This window comes from Eschrichtius robustus, chromosome 11, assembly GCF_028021215.1.
Source record: "Eschrichtius robustus isolate mEscRob2 chromosome 11, mEscRob2.pri, whole genome shotgun sequence".
NCBI classification, from domain to species: Eukaryota; Metazoa; Chordata; class Mammalia; order Artiodactyla; family Eschrichtiidae; genus Eschrichtius; species Eschrichtius robustus.
This window is the reverse complement of record NC_090834.1, coordinates 104,126,776-104,148,548: the sequence shown is the minus strand read 5'-3', so window position 1 is coordinate 104,148,548 and position 21,773 is coordinate 104,126,776.

Below are 21,773 nucleotides of genomic sequence, written 5' to 3'. Positions count from 1 at the left end.
TCCTCAGGCATGGCCTTATCAGCCGCTAAACGTCACTCTTTACCCTCACCCCAAACAGGAAGTTTCCTGATAAGATTGTCCCTGCCCTGAGCCATGTTCTGGGAAGTTTCCAGTTGAGTAGCTTTCCACTGTAACCACATCCTGGGTTGGGATGGCCCTGCAGAAAGCAAGCGGCGAAGTGGCGGCTTATTTCTTAAATAATAGAATGCATCCAAACTTGACAAGTTGAATATTTTGACGAAATTGGTCCAAAGTGCACTTAACACTGAACAGATGTCAAAGGAGCTCCAGGCACCCTGATTTGTCCTGATGGGACAGACAGCTGGGATCCTCGGAGAGCAGCAGTCCTTTCAGTGATAGGCCGTGTCCCTGGAGCTGCTTTCCTCAAGCACATTCATAGGTCCGTAGTTTGGGACTCAGGACACATTTTCCCCATGGAAATGTCATTATATGGGGTTGCTGGATGTCTAACTAGCCTATGGGCCTTATTTTGCTCTTGCTTCTTGTGGCTATTGGGCTGAGTCTTGGGAAAGTGGTGTGTACAGTACACAGGAAGGGAATGGAGTGGAAGAATGCTTCCTTTCCTGGAGGAAGCAAACTTGAAACAGGCCGAGTTCGTCTTTGGAATCTGTGCCCCTCACTTTCTGCGCCCCCTTTCTTCCTACTGCTCCTCTCCTACCCTCTCAGTTACTCAAAGCCTCCACCTTTGAGACCCCATCTGGGTCTGACTCCCAGGTGCTCCGTGCTTAAAACTTGGCTGAATCAGCTGCAGTGAGCAAATCAATCTGGGAAAATTCATACTAGGGTGTGAATGACTTAGAAAAGTTCTCTCTCTCTCTCTCTCTTTTTTTTTTTTTTTTGGCTGTGCCATGTGGCATGTGGGATCTTAGTTCCCTGACCAGGGATCGAACCCATCCCCCCTGCTTTCCAACCCAATGGATTCTTCCCTTTGTGGGGTTTATTCAGTGGACAAAGTGGAATGAGAACTTCTATTCAGGAATTGTGGCAGAGGGGGGTATGCAGGAGGGAGGTCGCCAGTAGGTGGCGAGACCTGTCTGCAGATTTTGTTCTGAGATCGTATTCCCTGGGCCACCCCTGGTTTTTCCAACATTGGGAGACACAGATTCTATAAAAGCTCCAAATTTCCCCCAGTGCTTCTGGATGAGTACGGAGGGGTGGGGAGTGTGGATGAAGTTTGTTTGGGACCAGTGGTGGTTAGTACAAAGCATATTGGCATTTCAAACTCACCCATTAAGACACCTTTGTGCCCCAAATGCGGATCCTTGACCCGCGTTTTCCATTTTCACATCTTTTGATACCTGCTTTCTCTCTGCTCTCTTTTCCTCCCCCTCGAGCGTTTCTCCTTTGATCTACGCTATCACCTTTGGGCGGATCTCAGCCCTTCTGTGGAGGAGCTGGTGGTCCTGAAGATGCCTGCCTAGGTCCTGGGAGCAGCAGATGGAAAGCCTGGCTCAAGGGTCCCTCCTGGAGGGTGGAGGGAGGGGCATGTGCTGGGGGCTCTCCGGGGCCTTCAAAGGTACATGGTGTCTCACGCTGGGCATTGGGTACACGGGTGCTCATCGTGATTCTTTACACTTTATGTATATGTTATGCATATATGAAATTGTTCATGACACCTTAAAAAACATAAAGGAGGATCTGCATACTTTCCAACTTAGAAATGGAGGCAACTGAGGTTGGGTCGAGTAGGGTGAGTCAAGGAACCCTCAGGGTTGAGATGTGGGGCAGGAACCATGAAGAACATTACGTGTGTTTTATTCATCTTCCATCTCCCTCAGTGAGTTATATGGTGCGTCAAGTGTTCAACACAGTGTTTTAATTAATCCCATGTAAACTTGGCTTAGTTAAGAGCAATTTGGGAACGTGCTCAGAGTAGGGCCATGATTTTGTACTTGGCGGTTTCTGCCATTTGCCAGCCATTGCAGTAACTGACACAGAACAACACCGTTCACGTGTTTCTCTTCCCTGGCAGTGAGGGGAGACAGGGGAGCTCTGATTCACTGATCACTACTCTTAGCTCATTGTGGTAAGTGACGTTATTATCCCCATTTTACAGATGAGGAAACTGAGGGCCAGAGAAGTTACGCCACTTGCCTGAGGTGACATAGGTAAGAAGTGGTTGAACGGGGGCATGAATCCGGGTCTCTGTCACTCCCTGTGCCTGCTCCCTTATGTACCCACGGACTGAGGTGTATTGGAGGCTGTGGAAGAATCTCAGGAAGAGCCCTGGCTCCAGGTTCTGGGTTTGAATCCCAGCACTGCCTCTGAATAGCTGCAAGACCTGGGGCTGGTGATCCAGTCTCTGAGAGACTCAGTTTTCTCATCAGTAGAAGGGAGATAAATAGTACCATCAATTCCATGGAATTGTTGTGAGGATTAAACACAGAGCGCTCACCAGCCATACACATACAGCGGCTAAAATGAAAAGTACTGATGAGGATGCTGAACAAGTAGAACTTTTCTCTACTGCAGGTGGGAAGGCGAGGTGGTACGGCCACTTTGGAGAACAGTTCAGCAGTTTCTTTTATTTTAATTTTTTTTATTTTTTAAATGTTTCATTTATTTATTTTAAAAATTATTTATTTATTTATTTATTTATTTATTTTCTTTTTAGCAGTTTCTTATAAAGTCAACATGTACCTACCATTTGTCCCAGAAACTCCCCCTCCTTGGTATTTACTGAAAAGAAATGAAAAACATATGTCCCCACAAAGACCTGGACCCAAATGTTTATAACAGCTTTTTTCGTAATTGCCCCAAACTGGAAACAACTTGATGACCTTCAGCTGGTCCCTGGATCAGTGAACAGTGTATGGCCAACGATGGAGGACCATCAGCCATAGAAACAGATGAACTACGGGATGAATCTCATGGGCGTTAGGCTGAGTGAAAGAGGCCAGACGCAAAGGCTACATGTGTAGGATTCTATTTATATGCCATTCTGGAAAAGGCAAAATAATGGGAACAGAAAACAGGTCAGTGGTTTCTAGGGGCTGGGGTCAGAGTAGGAGACTGACTACAAGGGGGGGTTGGGGGAACTTTGTGGGGGGATAAAAATAGTCTATCTCTAGATTGAACACCTGAAGAGGTAAATTTCACTCGGTGGCAATAGCCCAGACACATCTGACTTTACAGCAGGTGAAGTGCTCAGCCACTGATGGCCACACAGTAGGAGCGAAGGCAAAATTGTGCACTAGGCTCTGCCCAAGGCTGTGGAGGCCTTGGAGGGGACACATTGGGTTCATTTCAAGTAAAATGATGTAATCGACTAAAGAAAACGAAAAAGAAAAGAACAACCAGTCATCATCCCTGCTTCCCTTTTGGTCCTTTGAACCATGCGTAAAATCTGTCCACGCTCCGTGTCTGATGGCAGGGGTGACAAGGTTGGCAGGCTGAGGCGAAGCTCCAAGGAGCTGGGTGGGGACTGTGAACGTTTCTCAGACCCCTGGGTGCTGGGCCATCCAGATGGGCTCTTTCATTCTATCCTGGGGGTAAGGGTGGGGGGACCAGAGTGCATCTAGGAGGGATGCTCCCCTGGGCATCCTGGAGCTGGCTTGCCGTGCTTGGGGCCCAAGATTAGGCATCAGTTTGCGGGGAACTGCTTGTCTGTGGGACCCACATGGGAATTTTGGATAGAGGAGAAATACGTTTGGGAAGCAGACTCCCAAGCAGACTCCTCAGGCGGTAACCTGCAGGACACACGCACACATTCATTCAACACGTGTTTATTTTGTACCTGCTCTGTTCTGGGTACGCATGTTCTAGTTGCTGGGGGTGCATCCACGAGGAAGATGGAACTAGGCCATGCCTTCGAGGAGTTTGTGGTCAGGTCAGGAGAGGACAGAGGGGGAGGCCCCTTTCCTTTCCACCTGGAGAGGCCTTTGGATCACACTAATGGGAAGCCCTAATGGGACTGGTGAAGATACTGAAGTTTGGGGAAAACTTCATAAGCGGGAGGCTGACACGCTTGATGTCACCAATTCCCAATATATGGCAGACTCTATGATGGCTCCCAACTATCCTCGCCTCCTGGTATTCATGCCTCTTGTAATCCCCTCCCCTTGAACATATGCAAGACCTGTGACTTGCTTCTCATCAATAAGATATGGCAAAGCAGATGGGGTGTCACTTTTGTGATTACATTATGTGAGATTGTTACTTGGGTCTTGCCAGCAGACTCTTTGTGTAGACTTTCTCCCTTGCTGGCTCTGAATAAGCAAGCTGCCCCATGACGAGACCCACATGGCAAGGAACGGAGGGTGACCTCCAGCCTCCAGCCAGCAAGGAACTGACGGCCCCAGTCTGACAACCCCCAAGAAACTGAATCCTGCCAATGACCCTGTGAGCCTGGAAGATGACCTTCTCCATTCGAGCTTCAGATGAGACCACATCCCTGGCCAACACCTTGACTGCAGCCTTATCAGAGGCCCTGAAACAGAGGACCCAGACAAACAAGGCCTGGATTCCTGACTCACAAAGACGCTGAGATAATAAATATGAGTTGGATTCCTGACCCACAAAAACGCTGAGATAATAAATGTGAGGTGTTTTAAGTTGCTAAGTTTGTGTTAATTTGTCACCAGCAATGGAAAGCTAATACAGGGCTAGAAACCTCCTAGAAAACTCCACAAAGATCCACCTGGCTGCCTCACGCTTTTCTCCATTTGGGGGCCATTTCAGTGTTCTGCAAGGTGGTTTTCTGCTCAGGCAATACAAGTGACCTGAGAAGGAGGGAGTGCACATCATTGGTCTGCTTATCTGCAAACCCCCAGCCATACAACCAGGACTGCATTTCTGTGGCTCTTCATGCTTTTCTGAGTGCTTTGAGATACATGATCTTTTGAAAACGTATTATTCCTGCATTATCCCCATTGACACAGTTCAGAAGAGTTAAGTGATCAGTGCAGGTTCACATAACTAAGTAGTGACACAGGCAGGACTAGAACCCGGGTCTTAGAAGGCTCTGGTCTTGGGAGGCTCTTGTCCCGGGCCGGGCTCTGTAGCCACACACATCCACCTGGTTTCTGTCTATTGGTTAGAGTGTACAATGGACATTCCGTGATGGCTGCCGCCCGTCACACCCCAGGGGCACTTAGAGAAGCCATCCTATCCAGTCCCCAGAGGAACTCTTGGGAGGGAAGGTGGAATCCTGACTCTAGGACTGAGCATTCTTCATGAAGTCTGATGTCAGCCAGGGCTGATCCGTGACTGCCAGCAGGGAAACCACATAATCTCATTGTGCCAGACTGGTTTGGCAGAAAGATTAGATAGCAACATTTACTTTGCCATTAGCCTTACCTGGCACTTGGCTTTGAGGGGCCTTGGGAACTGCACTGCTAATGCATAGTACCCCCTGCCAAGGGCACAGGTGTTAAGAAATGTTGTGTGAACATATCAAATCAAGCAATGGAAGGAAATCTAAAGAAGTGAATCATGGCAAGGCTGGGATGGAACATTAAGCACGATAAGTGTTACTGAGCTGGTCTGAGAGGCCTTGGGATGGCTGGTCCCCCGGGAGCTTTCAATCAGGGTCTCACCCCAGGCACGTGGTCATCCAACAATACAGAGAACATTTTTCCACTCCCCAGTCCCAGATCTGTGGAGTTTCTCCAGGTTTTAAAAATTAAAATTTTAAGGACATTTTTGGGCCCAGTTATTGCAAATAATGTATGTTCATTGCAGATATTTATAGGTTAATAAAAATTTTTAAATGACTCAACTCCACTACCCAGAGCTATCCACCATTAATGTTGTAAATGAATATATTTACTTACTTACAAAAATGAGGCCATACGATACCGTATACATTATTTTACAACCTGATATTTATTTATTTATATTCCAGTTTTATTGAGATGTAATTGACATACAGCCCTGTGTAAGTGTAAGGTGTACAGCATCATGATCTGACTTACAAACATCATGAAATGACGACCACCATAAGTTTAATGAACATCCATCTTCTCATATAGATAGAAAATTCAAGAAATAGAAAAAAATTTTTTTCTTGTGATGAGAACTCTTGGGATTTACTCTCTTAACAGCTTTTATATATAACATACAGCAGTGCTAATTAAATTTATCAAGTTGTACATTACATCCTTAGTACTTATTTATCTTATAACTGGAAGTTTGTGCCTTTTGAGGGCCTTCATCCAAGTCTCCCTTCCCCTAATCCCACCTCTGGTAACCACAGATCTGCTCTCTTTTTCTATGAGTTTGTTTCTTTGTTTTTGAAGTATAATTGATCTACAGCACTATGTTATTTCCTGTTACACATGGTGCTTTGGTATTTCTATACATTTCAAAATGATCGGCACAATAAGTCTGGTTACAATATGTCACCATACAAATATATTATATAATTATTGACTGTATTTCCCACACTGTACATTTCACACCTGTGACTCATTTATTTTGTAACTGGAAGTTTGTACCTCTTAATCTCTTTCACCTATATCTTTCCTTCTCCCACCCTGCTCCTGTCTGGTGACTACCTGTTTGTCCTCTGTATCTATGACTCTACTTCTGTTTTGTTATGTTTGTTCAGTTGTTTCATTTTTTAGATTCCACATATAAATGAAATCATACAATATTTGTCTTTCTCTGTTTCACTTATTTCACTAAGCATAATACCCTCTAGGTCTGTCCATGTTGTTGCAAATGGCAAGATTTCCTTCTTTTTTATAGTGGAGTAATATTCCATTGTATATGTGTGTGTGTGTATATATATATATTGCAAATATATCTATGTCACATCTTCTTTATCCATTCATCTATTGATGGGCCCTTAGGTTGCTTCCATATCTTGATTATTGTAAATAATGCTGAAGTGAATATAGGGGTGCATATATTTGCTAATTTCTTAAGTTCAAATGCATTTTAACAATGATGCATTTTACTCCCCACCACATGTCTACTGTTTTTGACATCATATTTTACATCTTTTTGTTTTGTGTATCCCTTAATTACTTATTGCAGCTATAGATGATTTTATTACTTTTGTCTTTTAACCTTCCTACTAGTTTTAAATGTGATTGATTTACTACCTTTACTGTATAATTGCCTTTACCAATGAGATTTTTCCTTGTGTAATTTTCATGTTTCTAGTTGTGGCCTTTTCTTTTTTGCTTAGAGAAGTCCCTTTAACATTTCTTGTAAAGCTGGTTTGGTGGTGCTGAACTCTCTTAGCTCTTGCTTGTCTGTAAAACTTTTGATCTCTCCATCAAATGTGAATGAAAGCCTTGCCAAGTAGAATATTCTTGGTTGTAGGTTTTCCCCTTTCATCACTTTAAATATATCAATACCACTCCCTTCTGCCTCAGAGTTTCTGCTGAAATGTCAGTTGATAGCCTTATGGGAGTTCCCTTGTATGTTAAGTTGTTGCTTTTCCTTTGCTGCTTTTAATATTCTCTCTTTATCTTCAATCTTTGCCATTTTAATTACAGTGTGTATTGGTGTGGTCCTCTTTGGGTTGATTCTGTTTGGGACTCTCTGTGCTTCCTGGACTTGGACGACTGTTTCCTTTGCCAGGTTAAGGAAGTTTTCAGCTATTATGCCTTTTTTTTTTTTTTTTTTTGAATTTGTTTTGTTTTTTTGTCTGCATTGGGTCTTTGGCACTGTGCACAGGCTTCCTCTAGTCGCAGCAAGCGGGGGCTACTCTTCGTTGTGGTGTGTGGGCTTCTCATTGCGGTGGCTTCTCTTGTTGCAGAGCATGGGCTCTAGGCTCACAGGCTTCAGTAGTTGCAGCACACAGGCTCAGTAGTTCCAGCATGTGGGCCCTAGAGTGCGCAGGTTTCAGTAGTTGTGGTGTATGGGCTCAGTCGTCATGGCACGCGGGCTCTAGGGCATGCAGGCTTCAGTAGCTGTGGTGCGTGGGCTCAGTAGTTGTGGCACACAGGCTTAGTTGCTCCGCGGCTTGTGGGATCTTCCAGAACCAGGCATCAAACCAGTGTCCTCTGCATTGGCAGGCAGATTATTGACCACTACCCACCAGGTAAGTCCCTATTATGTCTTTAAATATGTTCTCTGTCCCTTTCTCTCTCTCTTCTCCTTCTGGGACCCCTATAATGGGAATATTAGTGTGCTTGATATTGTCCCTTGAACTCTCCTTATTTATTTAAAAATTTTTATTTTATTTAATTAATTAATTTATTTATTTTTGGCTGTGTTGGGTCTTTGTTGCTGCGTGTGGGCTTTCTCTAGTTGCGGCGAGCAGGGGCTACTCTTTGTTGCAGTGTGTGGGCTTCTCACTGCGGTGGCTTCTCTTGTTGCGGAGCACGGGCTCTAGGTGCACGGGCTTAGTTGCTCCGCGGCATGTGGGATCTTCCCGGACCAGGTCTTGAACCCGTGTCCCCTGCATTGGCAGGTGGATTCTTAACAACTGCACCACCAGGGAAGTCCCTCCTCATTTCTTTTCATTCTTTTTTCTGTTAAGCTTCAGTGATTTCCACTACTCTGTCTTCCAGCTCACTGATCTGCTCTTCTGTATCATTTACTCTACTGTTGATTCCTTCTCATGTATTTTCATTTCAGTTATTGAATTCTTCATCTCTGTTTGGTTCTTCTTTATATTTTCTAACTCTTTGTTACACACGTCTAACTTCTCAGTCTGTTCATCCAATCTTCTCTCAGTTTCTTTGATTATCATTATGATCATTACTTTGAACTCTTTATTGGGTAGGTTGCCTATCTCCTCTTCACTTAGTTCTTCTTCTGGGGCTTTATCTTGTTCCTTCATCTGGAATGTATTCTTCTGTCTCTTCATTTGGCCTAATTTGCTATTTTTATTTCTATGTATTTGGTAGGTTGGTGACATTTTCCAACTTTGGAGAAGTGGCCCTCTGTAGAAGACGTCCTATGTGTCCCAGCAGTGCACTGCCCTACAGTCCCAGAGTTATATGCTCTAGGGGTGTCCTCTATTTGGGCTGTGTGGGTCCTTCTGTTGTGGTGAGCTGACTACTGTGGGTGGCCTGGTAGGTGTGGATGGCCCCCGGTCTAGTTGGTTGCCTGGCCCTGCATTGTGCAGAGACTGCTGGCCCCTGGTAGGCGGGGCTAGGTCACAAGGCTGCTGGCTGCAGGGCCCTGGAGGTCCCAGGGCTAGTGCTCGCCTGCTGGTTGTCAGAGCCATGTTCCTGGGTCTCTGGTGGCAGGGGCCTGGGGGTCCCAGAGATGATATCAGCCTGCTGGTGGGTGGGGCTGGATCCTGGGGCAGCTGGTTGAAGGACCCAAGGTGTCCCAGAGCTGGTGGGCAGGGTCAAGGCCCAGGGGATCCTAGGGCTGGTACCCACCCACTGGTAGGTGAGGCTGGGGCCTGGGGCTAATGCCAGCCCAGTGGTGGGTGAAGCTGTGTCTTGGAGTCTCTGCCTACAAGGTCAGGGGGTTCCAGGGCTGGCGTCAGCCTGCTGGTGGGTGGAGCTGAGGCCCAGGGGGTCCAGGGGCTAATGCTGCCTCACTGGTGGGCAAAGCTGGGTCCCGGGGTCTCTGGCTACAGGGCCCTGGCGGTCCTGGGGCTAGTGCTAGCATACTGGTGTGCGGGGCCAGGTCCTGGACCCTCTGGTGGACAGGGCTGTGTCCCAGGGTGGCTGTAGGCTCAGAGGGTCTCAAGGCAGCATGCCTGCTGGTGGGTGGGGCTGTGTCTCCAACTGGCTAGTGCAACCTGATTTTAAAAGAAAAACTAAGTGTTCATGTATTTTCCAAGTGATTTCTTAAAAGTTTACATCATCATGTTTTAAACTTAAAATATAATATGCACACAGAACAGTGCATGTCATAGGGAATAGCTTGATGAATTTTCACAAATATATCCATGGAACTGCTATCCAGATCAAGAAACAGAATGTTACAAGTACCCCCAAAGCTCCTCCAGGCTCCCTTCCAGTTACAAACCCAGCCTCCAGAACCAAGTGTAATCACTGCTCTAACTTCAAACAGCAAAGATTACTTTGGCCTATTTTTGTACTTTAGATAAGTGGCACCATGTAGCAAGCATGTTTGTGTGTCCAGCTTCTTTGCTCAAAATTATGTTTGTGGGATTCACACCAGTATTGTGTATAGGTACAGATCGGTTACTTTCATTGCTGTGTATATTTTTCCATTGTGTAAATATACATTATATTTATCTCTTCTCCGGTTGATGGGCATTTGGGTAGCTTCCAGTGTGGAGTTCTTAGGAATAGTGCTGCTATGAACATTCTAGTACATGCCTTTTGGTGAACATATGCATGCATTTCTGTTGCGTATAGACCCAGGAGTGGAACTGTTGGAGCACAGGGTAGGCAGATGTTTAGCTTTAGCAGAAACTGCTAAACAGTTTTCCGAAGTTCTATCATTTTGTACTCCCACCAGCAGCATGTGAAAGTTCCACTTGCTCCACATCCTCATCAATACTTGGTACGTTGGTCTTTTAATTTTAGCTGTTCTAGTGGGTATAAGGAGGTATCGTCTTGTAGTTTTGATTTGCATTTCCTGATGAATAGTAATGTTGAGCACCTTGTCATGTGCTTATCGGCTCTTTGTATGTCTTCTTTTAGGAAGTATCTGCTCAAGTCTTTTGCCCATTAAAAAAAATTAGGGTGTTTGTCTTTTATTACAATTTGTAGGAGTTTTACAACAGAAATTTAATTTCTTAGGAGCAAAATATCTTTTCCTAAAACATTATGTGCACGTGATGCCATTATAGAAAAAGGAGGACAGCTGAGTTGCTCAGGCAGCAGAGGGGATGAAGACCCACCAGCCCCACAAGACGTCTCTAGGGAACCCTTGGGAATCAAAGGAACACAGTTTGAAAACCCCAGCGCAGTCCATCTCCCTGGGGCAGGTGGAACAAAGCCCCTTCCACCCAGACAAGTCACCGGGACAAGGAGGCAGATGAGAGCCAGTGGCAGTAAGGCATAGGTGCCCGGGAGCACGATAATGGCTAACATCTATAAAGGCACCTGTGTGATGTGAATTAAGTCTCATTTCAACAATGCTAGGAAGTAGGTACTCCGGTTTTAATGATGGGGTCCAGAGAGGTTCAGTAACTTGTTAAAGGGTTACACAGCTGGCAGGGGGCAGAGCTGGGGTTCAAACCCAGGCTGTCTGGTTCCTGAGTCCACACTTGTGCCTCTTTTGCTGCCTCTTAGAATGTGGCGTCCCAGGAAGACACACACATACACACACACGCACACACACACACACACACACACACACACACACGCCCAGTTTCAGAGCTCCCAAAGCCCATCCCTGGGGTCCAGCCTTGAGCAAATGGAGTTGTTGACCGTGGATAAGGCGACATACAGGTAGTGAGCTCTGCTCCATGAGAGGTATGTAAGCAGAGGCCGAGACGCCATGTAGCAGCTGGTGCAGAATAGATATTCCATACAGATTAATTAAGTGAATGAATGAATGAATGAGTTTCCCCCTGGGGACAGCAGGAGCCTGCTCGCCTTCAGGGACAAGGACCATGGGGAGTGAGAACCATCCTGGGCTTTGATAACCCCAACTCTGTGGGTCCTTGACTAGGGGGGCACGGGGCGCTGTGGTCCAAGCTCTTGAGGACAGGCAGGAAGCAGAGAGGAGGCAGTAGTTCCTGGGGCAGGAATATACCCACGCAGAGTCCAGGGAAGGGAAAGGCATAGCCAGAGCCTCAAACCCAACCTCCCACGACCAGGCTGGTCGGCCTTCAGAAAGGGTTCTGACACTTGCTTTGGGTAAAATGCAAGAGAAGGCATTGGGGGAGGCAGAAATTTGAAACTGGGCCGAGCAAGGGTTAACTGGAAGCAGACAAGGAAATGTTTGGAACCTGGGAGTGGGCTGGCGGGGGATGGAGTTATTAACCAGGGTACGGAAAATTCCTGAGAACTGGAGCGTAACCAAGGAATTGGCTTGAAGTCCCACAGCAGGGACAAAGGGATTCTCAGAAGGCCCCCGCTGCCCCTCGCAGCCCCTCACTCCTCCTCATTGTGCCTCCTCTGAGCTGGACCTGCCCAGGGCTGCAGCACGAACCTACTGGAGATGGTGGCCTGGGTGAACCCCACTTGGGGACAGAGGTCAAGGTTCGTCCTGCTGATAATGGGTCTCACCCCACCGGCCCCATCTCCTTTGTTCTCCATATCTCTAACGCCACATTACTCCCTGGTGAGCACAGCTCTGGACCCGATCCTCTATGCATTTTCTGATCCAATCTGATTTGATGGAGGCTCTGTTCTTTCTCGCGATGACCTGTGTCCTGGCTTCTGACTGGTATCTTTATCATGTTTGGTTACAGCGGAGGGAGCTGGGTGTGACGGGGTGGGTATTTAATGCTTTCCTGCTCCAGATGGACAAAGCCACTCTTAAAGCAGCCGGGGGACCCAGCCCTCCCTGCCCAAAGGGCCTGCGGCAGCAGCAGCTTCAGGCGACTTCATGCCTTGGCTGATTTGGGGGATGAGGCCGCAGTCAAAGTGGAAGGCTTTGCCATCTTCTCATGCCCTCCTGCCTGCCTTGCACCACCCACCGTGGCTGGGTTCCTGAGCACCCAGACCCCTCATGATTCCTTTGCCTTGTTCATCTCTTCATTCATTCATTCATTCCACATGCAAGGCAGTAAGCTCAATAGAGGTGAATCAGCTGTGAATTTTGCTCTTAATGGGTTCACATCTGAATGGGAGGAATAAGACCCATTTAAAAATCATTGTAAGACAGAAAATGACAGTAATAGTTAACTAGAGCAGGATACTGAAAAGAGACAAAGTGCTATGGGTCATTTAGAAAAAGGAGCTCACTTCCAGGGTGCATCCAGGAGGCTGCCATGGAGGAGGAGGCATTTGATCTATCTTAATAATGTTTGGATTGGAAGTTAAAATCCCCCAGGGGGAATCACATTTTCACGGGGATCTGGACTTGGCACACGTTGGGCTAATGGTTGAGCATCAAACACCCCAGCTGACCCTGTGGAATGAGCTTTGGACCGCTAGGAAACGTAGAGGAGGGTTCCGAGCCTGGCAGGAGGCTCCGAAATCACATTGCTGGTGTACAAGCAACAGCAGCCTCGCAAGTTTCCGCAGCAGGAGGCGGACCTGTGTTATGGGGAGTGGAGCCCTAGGCCTGCCTACTCTGGCCCCTTTGACCCAGGCCACGGCCCCCATGGTTGGCTCAGGTAAGGCTGTAGGCAGACCTCTACCAATGGGTCATACGGGCAGGGGTGGTGGATGGAGGGAGGGGAGGTGTCACAGTCCCAGTTCAATGCTGAGAGCTGTGACTTGGGCTGGAACAGCTTGCCTTCCATTCTTCCCATAGGTCAGCCTGGGCCACTTGACTCCTAATGGGCGGCACCCTGCCTGGCCTCTGGGCCTTGACGCATGCTGTTCCCTTTGAATGCGCTTCTCTCCCCTCACCTGGTATAGGGGTCAGAGTCCTTGCAGGAAACTGATGGCCACCCAGAGGTTTGATTGAAGAGACTTAGGGAGGGGCTGTGTACAGGGGTGGGGAGCAGGGTGACCCCAAAGAGGGATGCTGAGAGGCACAGGAGCCAGCGGCACTGGGAGCGGGGAGGGGCCAGGGAGGGGACAGCACCACCAGAACCTGGGGTTCTTAAATATGTATTTATTTATTTGGCTGCGCCGGGTCTTAGTTGCGGCATGTGGGATCTAGTTCCCAGACCGGGGATAAAACCCAGGCCCCCTGCGTTGGGAGCGTGGAGTCTTAACCACTGAACCACCAGGGAAGTCCCAGAACCTGGGGTTCTGAAGGCAGAGGGATGCAGGGGCTGGGCTCACAGAGCACAGGAGTGAGTGTCTGTGCCCTCCCCACCTTCCGATCTCCGCTAGGGCTTCTAGGCCCACCCTAGGGGCCTGTGGGCAGCCTCCTGGGCTCTGAGCAGGGCAGATCCCTGAGAAAGAATCTGGAGGCCAAGGAAAAAAAGGGCCCCTGGTAGCTCCCATCTCCCTTAGGTTTTAACACCGTCCGCCTCTGCTGTCCTGTCCCCCAGCACTAAGCACCTGTGGCCTGACCACACGCAGTGGACTGTGAACCCAGGACAGGAACGGGGTCTTCCCAGCCTTTCATGGCAGCACCTGCTCCGGCCTGGCCCAGGGCGTGGAGAACGTAAAGACGGAGCTGATAAACAGGGGTCGGGCCTTGGTTCAGCTCCTGCCTCCTTGTCAGTGACCTTGAGCGACCTTTCTGTGAGCCTCACTGTCCTCATTTCTGAAACGGGCATTAAAACCTAGCCTGTTGGGTCATTGATAGAATGAAATAGGTCCATAGTTGGCAACCGAAAAATGTAGGGCCCTTCTCTCCTCACTTCTGTTGTGGGAAGGAAAGAAATGTGACCTTGCTATGGTCAAAGCACTAGAACAACATTATGAGAGATGAAATCATTCATAGCTTCCCCTTCCTAGAGGTAAGTCTTTTTTCTTTTCTAATTTTTAAATTAAAAAAATTTTCTTGACAAGAAGTTGATTTACAATGTTGTGTTAATTTCTGCTGTACAGCAAAGTGGCCCATATATATATATATATTCTTTTTCATATTCTTTTCCATTATGGTTTATCACAGGTATTGAATAGAGTCCCCTGTGCTATACAGTAGGACCTTGTTGTTTATCCATCCCATATATAATAGTTGGCATCTGCTAATCCCACACTCCCAGTCCTTCCCTCCCCCACCCCCCTCCCCCTCGGCAACCACAAGTCTCTATGCCTGTGAGTTTGTTTCTGTTTTGTGGATAGGTTCACTTGTGCTGTCTTTTAGATTCCACATATCAGGGATATCATATGGTATTTGTCTTTCTGTTTTTGAATATTCCCTTCATTTTCTTTTTGTTGGCAGGAAACATCTAAAATTTTAGAAAAACTTTTTATTTTTTTAAGTTTTTTGGCCATACCGCGTGGCATGCGGGATCCTAGTTCCCCGACCAGGGATCGAACCCGCGCCCTCTGCAGTGGAAACGTGGAGTTTTAACCACTGGACCGCCAGGGAAGTGCCTAAAAAAACTTTTTGTTTTGAAAGTATTTCAAATCTACAGAAAAATTACAAGAATAGGGCCACAAACTCCCATACATACTTCACCCAGATTCACCCATTATTGACATTTTACTATATTTACTCTGTCTCTGCGTGCACATACACACAGACACACACACACACACACACACACACACACAGAGTTACTACATTTTGCTCAGATAATCTGAGTCAGTTGTAGACATCATGACCTTTCCTCCTGATCTTTAGTGTGATTCTCCAAAGAACAAAGACATTTGCTTACAGAACCATAGCACAGTGATCAGATTCAGGAAATTTAACACCGATGCAACACTATTATCTAACACATGGCACATGTTCAGATTCCGTCAATTGTCCTAAAATTGTCCCTTTTAGTGATTTTTCTGCTCCAGGATTTTACCCAGGGTCATCTTTTTTGGTCATCTCGTCACTTCACTCCCCTTCAGTCTGGAATGGCTCCTCAGCCTGCATTTGTTCCTGATGCTGACAGTTTTGAAAAGTGCAGGCCAGTTTTGTAGAACGTCACTTGATTTGGGGTTGTTTGATGTTGTCTTACCGTTAGATTCAGGTTATGTGTTTTTTAGCAGGAATATCATAGAAGCAATGCTGTGTCCTTCTCAGTGCATCATATCAGGAGGCACATGATGTTGATTTGTCCCTTTACTGGTGACGTTAACTTTGATTACTTGATTAAGGTGGTGTCTCCCGCCAAACTTCTCCACTGCAGTTATTGGGCTGTGATTATGAAGGTGTTCAGCAGGGAGATACTATGAGAATGTATAAGTAACCTGTGGCCCATCTAATCTTCACTCGAAGTTTAAGCAACCATTGAGGATTTCTGCCTGAATCAATGATTGAAATGATGCTTGTAGAGTTGTAATTTTCTGTTGTTTCTTTTACATTTTATTTATTTATTTTTTTGGCTGTGCCATGCAGCATGCGGGATCTTAGTTCTCTGACCAGGGATCAAACCCATGCCCCCTTCAGTGGAAGCATGGAGTCTTAACCACTGGACCGCCAGGGAAGTCCGTACATTTCTGACATTGTCATTCTTTGGTAAGGAAGAGATTTTCTTTCATCTTATTTATTTATTTGTTTACTTATCTGTTTATATTTATTGATCGGTATGGACTCACAGGTTCTTGTTTTAGTCAGTGAGTTATAATCCATTATCATCATTATTTATTTTCATGCTGAAATTTCCCATATCTGGCCCACGGGAGTCCCTTAAGCTGACTCCTGTATTCTCTTGACACATCCCAGGGTTTTTTGTGTTTATTGGTGTTATCGGCTGAATCATGTCCCCCACCCCCCAACAAATTCATATGTTGAAGTCCTAACCCCCAGTACTTCTGAATGACTGTATTTGGAGGTAGAGATGATTAAGATTAAATGAGGTCACCAGGGTGGACCCTAATCCAATCTGACAGGTGTCATAAGAAGAGGAGATTAAGACACAGACACACACAGAGGAAACACCCTATGAAAACACCGGGAGAAGACTGCTGTCTACACGCCAAGGAGAGAGGCCTTAGAAGAAACAACCCTGCAGACACCCTGATCTCAGACTTCCAGCCTCCAGAACTGTGAGGAAATACATGTCTGTTGTTTAAGGCACCCAGTCTGTGGTATCTGGTATCGGCCCATGCAGACTGATACAGTTGGCAATATTTATACCTCTTGCTTTTGCAGAGTTGTACTCAGCACGAGCCAATGACATGGTGTTTTCTTAACATTGATTTCACATAAATTTGTCACCAAAATATTTATTGACCATCTATGATGTCCCAGGCGCTAGTTGAAGCACTGGAGATTCATCAAGGATCAAGACAAACCCAAATCCCTGCCCTCATGAGTTTATACTCCAGGGAAGGAGACAGATAATCAAATATAAAGAAATAAATGATACAGTGTGTGAAATGGTGATGTGGGAGGAAAGTGAAATCAAGGGAGGGGGCAGGGAGGGTTGACACTTTAGATAGAGGAGGGGTCATTTGCCTATAGATCTGAAGGAGGTGAGGAAGGGAGTGTAAGTGTGTTTGTGACCCGAGATTCAGGCTGCAAATCTATGGCCATAGTCCACACTCATCACTTTAAGAGCCACGAGCTGATTTCTTCTGGGTGGTAATTTCCCTGATGTTAGAATCTAGGGTGGTTTCCAACTTTTACTGGTATAAATCAAATCCCTGGGACAATATTTATAACTAAATATATATATTTGGAATCCATTTGTCAAAGTGTGATTATCCGGTCTAAATGTGGGAGAGTTGATGTGACAGTGGTTTCATGTTGCTAAATAGCCCTTACAAGTATCAGTAGTTGGAATCAATGGGCAGGTCTCCCAGCAGAGTGGTAAGACCACGCGGAATGTGCCTGCAATATCCATCTTGGCCACTAGATGTCAGTGCTTCACCACCCGTTCCTGGATGCTTTTTCTATGGGAATCAATTTGCTCCCTCAGGCAACTCCAGCAAAGAGAAGGTCCTCTCTTTGTCAGAAGCCTCTGTCTTTTATAGAATAATGCTCAGCTTTACCCTGATCTTAAACGCCATTCCTGAAAAAACTAAGACAAGTATAAGATAAGGGGAAAAACTGCCCATATTGCTACCATCTGTATGTAACCACTGTTACACACATTTGGTCCTTCTCTGGTGTACGAGTGAAAGAATAACAGCTCATGCTACTGTGTGTCAGGCACTGTCCTAAAGGTTTTCTATAGATATTAATTTAATCCTCACTATAGCTCTAGAAGGATTAGGGACTATTCTTTCCTGTATATCTATATCTATATATCTGTCTGATTGAGTTGTATTTCAAATATCATAATTTCTACCATTTAAGGTGTACAGTTTAGTGGTTTTTCATATATTCATGAAGTTGTACATCCATCATCATGATTTAAATTTAGAACATTTTCAACACCCCAGAAAGAAACCCTGCACATATTGGCAGTCAAACTCTACTCCCTTCCCTCCAATTAGAAGGGACTATTCAGGGCTTCCCTGGTGGCGCAGTGGTTAAGAATCCGCCTGCCAATGCAGGGGACACGGGTTCGAGCCCTGGTCCGGGAAGATCCCACATGCCGCGGAGCAACTAAGCCTGTGTGCTACAACTACTGAGCCTGTGCTCTAGAGCCCGCGAGCCACAACTACTGAGCCCGTGTGCCATACCTACTGAAGCCCGTGTGCCTAGGGCCCATGCTCCGCAACAAGAGAAGGCACTGCAATGAGAAGCCCGCGCACCACAACGAAGCATAGTCCCTGCTCACCACAACTACAGAAAGCCCACGTGCAGCAAGGAAGACCCAACACAGCCATAAATAAATACATAAAGAAATAAATTTATAAAAATAAAATAAATAAATTGCATTTCTCTGATTAAACAAAAAAGAAAGGACTATTCATTTTTTAAAAGGTATTTATGTGTTTATTTATTTATTGTAGTAATAACATTTAACATGAGATCTACTGTCTTAACAAAATGTCAAGTGCACAATACAGTATTGTTAACGATAGGCACCAAGCCGTACAGCAGAGCTCTAGAACTTACTCAGCTTGTGTAACTGAAACTTCATACCAGATGAATAGCAACTCCACATTTCCCCCCTCCCTGACCCCTGACAACCATTATTTTACTCTCTGCTTCTATGAGTTTGACTATTTTAGATAACTTATATGGGTGGAATCATACTGTATTCGTCCTTCTGTATTTGTCCTGCTTATCTCACTTTTTCGTCCACAAGTTTCATCTATGTTGTTGAAAATGGCAAGATTTCCTTCTTTTTTAAAGGCTCAATAATATTCCATTGTATATCTCTACCACATCTCCTTTATCCATTCAACTGGTGATGGAATAAGTTGTTTCTACATCTTGGCTCTTGTGAATGATGCTGAAATGCACATGACAGGACATAAATCCCCTTGAGATTATGATTTTAATTTTTTGGAATACATACCCGGAAGAGGGATTGCTGGATCAAATAGTAATTCTCTTTTTAAGTTTTTGAGGAACCTCCATTCTGTTTTCCAGCAGCTACACCATTTTACATCCCCGCCAACAGTGTACAGGGTTCCACATCCTCGTCAACACTTGTTATCTTTTGTTTTCTGATAATGACCATCCTAATAGATGGGAGATGGTATCTCATTGTCATTTGATGTGCATTTTCTTGATGATTAGTGAGGGAAGAACTATCCTTATCCCAAATTTACAGGATAGGAAACTGATGTCCAGAGATGAACTTATCAAGGTCACACCACTGGTAAGGGCCAGAGGTGGGATTTGAACCCAGGCAGAAAAGCTCCAGGATGTACATGCCTGGCGAGGACGCTGCACTGTCTTCCATGTGCTTAGCAAACCTGGGATCATGCTGTTTTGTATTCTGTTCTTTTCTCTCAATGTCATATTGGAATGATTTCTCATAACATTAAATATTCTGCTGAAACACAATTTTAAAGCGGTTGGTTGCATGATGGCCTATCTATGCTGTGGACACTTTATGTTTAATGGGCCTGGGATGTCCCAGATTTTCCCTTTTGTAAGAGACTCTGAGGACTACATCCCTGCTTACTTATGTTTGAAGGTGCTTCTGATCATCGCTTTAGCATAAACCTTAGAAGCAAAATTACTGGGACAAAGACTATACATCTTTTAAGAACAAGTCATCTCCAAAAAGATTGTACCAACTTACACTCTTTCAAGAAGGTTCAAGATCTATCTTTCCCTGTTTTTTCTAACTTTTCTCTCACTGGTGGCTATAAATCTCTTTGGTCTGCAGTGGGTAAAGGATAAAAGTGGAAGGTGGGGGAAGATTGTTGCTTTGAAGATCAGACTTTGGGACTTCCCTGGCAGTCCAGTGGTTAAGAGTCCACGAATCCAATGCAGGCAATGTGGGTTTGATCCATTGTCGGGGAACTAAGATGCCACATGCCATGCAGCTTGGCCAAAAAAAAAAAAAAAAGTTGATGAAGATCAGAATTTATCCTCATGTTGGTAGCACAGACTACAAATATAGAGCCTCAAGAACACTGGGCTCATTAACAGACACAGCTCCAGCCCTGGCCTCAGGCTCATCTAGGGAAGCAAATCCTGACTTTTTCTGCTTGGTATTATGGCAGTAAGCCATGCTGACACCATATGTCTCCCGACATGGATGCAGCAGTGCATTCTAGTGGAAGCATCTACTAATTCATCCATTCATTTATTCAACATGTACTTATTGAGGGCCTACTATGTGCCTGTAACCAGTACTGGAGCCAGAAGATTGGAGGAGACTTCCTTCATCTGTACAATGGGGGTCAGGCCCCGCAGGGGCTCATGGGGAGACAGTGAAATGGCATATGTAATTAACCAGAGCTATTATTCTTACTCTTATTGATAGCTTTTCCCCAGTAGAGACATTGCTTATGGTTCCATGAAGACCACTTGGAAAATGAGTTTGACAAACTGTTCACTTGAGTCTCCATTAAGCCCAGTGTATGATATTTACTGTTTAAAAAAAAAGCCATTTCTGCTCTCACCTTTTCCCCCTTTATCAGCTCTGCAACCAGTCCTCTTTCACCCCCCTGAAGACGATCATAATCCAGTGCCATCCCAGAGGGACCAGGCACACGTAACCGTGGACATACGGCAGATCTGCACAGAGAAGGTAACTGCAAGGCTTAGGGGTGTGTTTCAGGGTGGGGTGACAAGACTGAAGTTAATGCCCCCCTCTCGCCCTACTGCATCCTTTCCCTGGTCCCCGAAGAGGAAGCCCCTCACTCCTCTGGGCCCCTACCCACACCTGTGTTGTTTTCTCCATCTGGCCCTCCCCATTGGGGGTAGGTGCTCAGTAAATTTGTCCTGAATGAAAAGATGAGGAAGGAAGGGAGTCGTCCCTTTCGCTGCTTTGTCTTGCCCGAGTAAAGGCCCATACTGTGCACTGCGTCGGGGTGTGTTTTCCACCTTGTTTATTCTTTCCTGCCCCTTCTCTCATGTGGGTCTCCCTCCACCTCTGACCCCTGCTGTCCCCAGCCTGGGCCTCTGCTTCCAGGTGGGAAGAAGTGATGCTTCCACTCCAAATGTGCCAAACCATGGCAGCTCGAACCAGTGGTTTGTAGCTCTGCCCCTGGAGGAAGCTGAGAAAGGCTGAAGGTTTAGTGCACCCTGGGGCCCCTTTACATGCGTGGCATCCTCCCCAGCAGCCTTGGAGGTCAAGGGACGGAGCATGCTGGGCTCTGGAGGGGTGGGCATGGCTCAGGGATCCACACGGCCCGTCACTTGGGAAGTGGGACTGGAAAGGACACTGCAGGTGTGGGTGGCAGAGAGCTGGTGACTGGGGTGGGGGGACAAAGGGGAACCATCTCAGCTTGAAGGGCGTCACCCAGAACCGCCCTGGAGCAGAAGGTCACTGCCAAAGGACCTCTGAGATGGGAAGAGTAGAATCTATTTTTATTACCCGTTACCATCCCTCGGAATGAGGGGGGGCGGAGTTGGTGGGGGCCATCACAAACTTCCACAGTCTAGAACAGCCCCCGCCACTTCCTTTGGGGCTGCCTCGCCCCAGCTGCAGTCACGTGGTGCTGGAGGAGACTGTCAATCACGTTGGGCAGGGCCACGTGATCAAGTAAAGCCAATCATAGTACCCCAAGCCCCCCGCCAGGATGGTTGGTCCAGGGCTGGACACATGATCTGAGGTGGACCAATCAGAGCCCTCCTTGGTATCCTGCGGTTTTTCTGAGCTTCTTCCCTTCGGGATTAGACGCGTTAGGGATATATGTGTAGAAGTGTGAGGGAAGAAA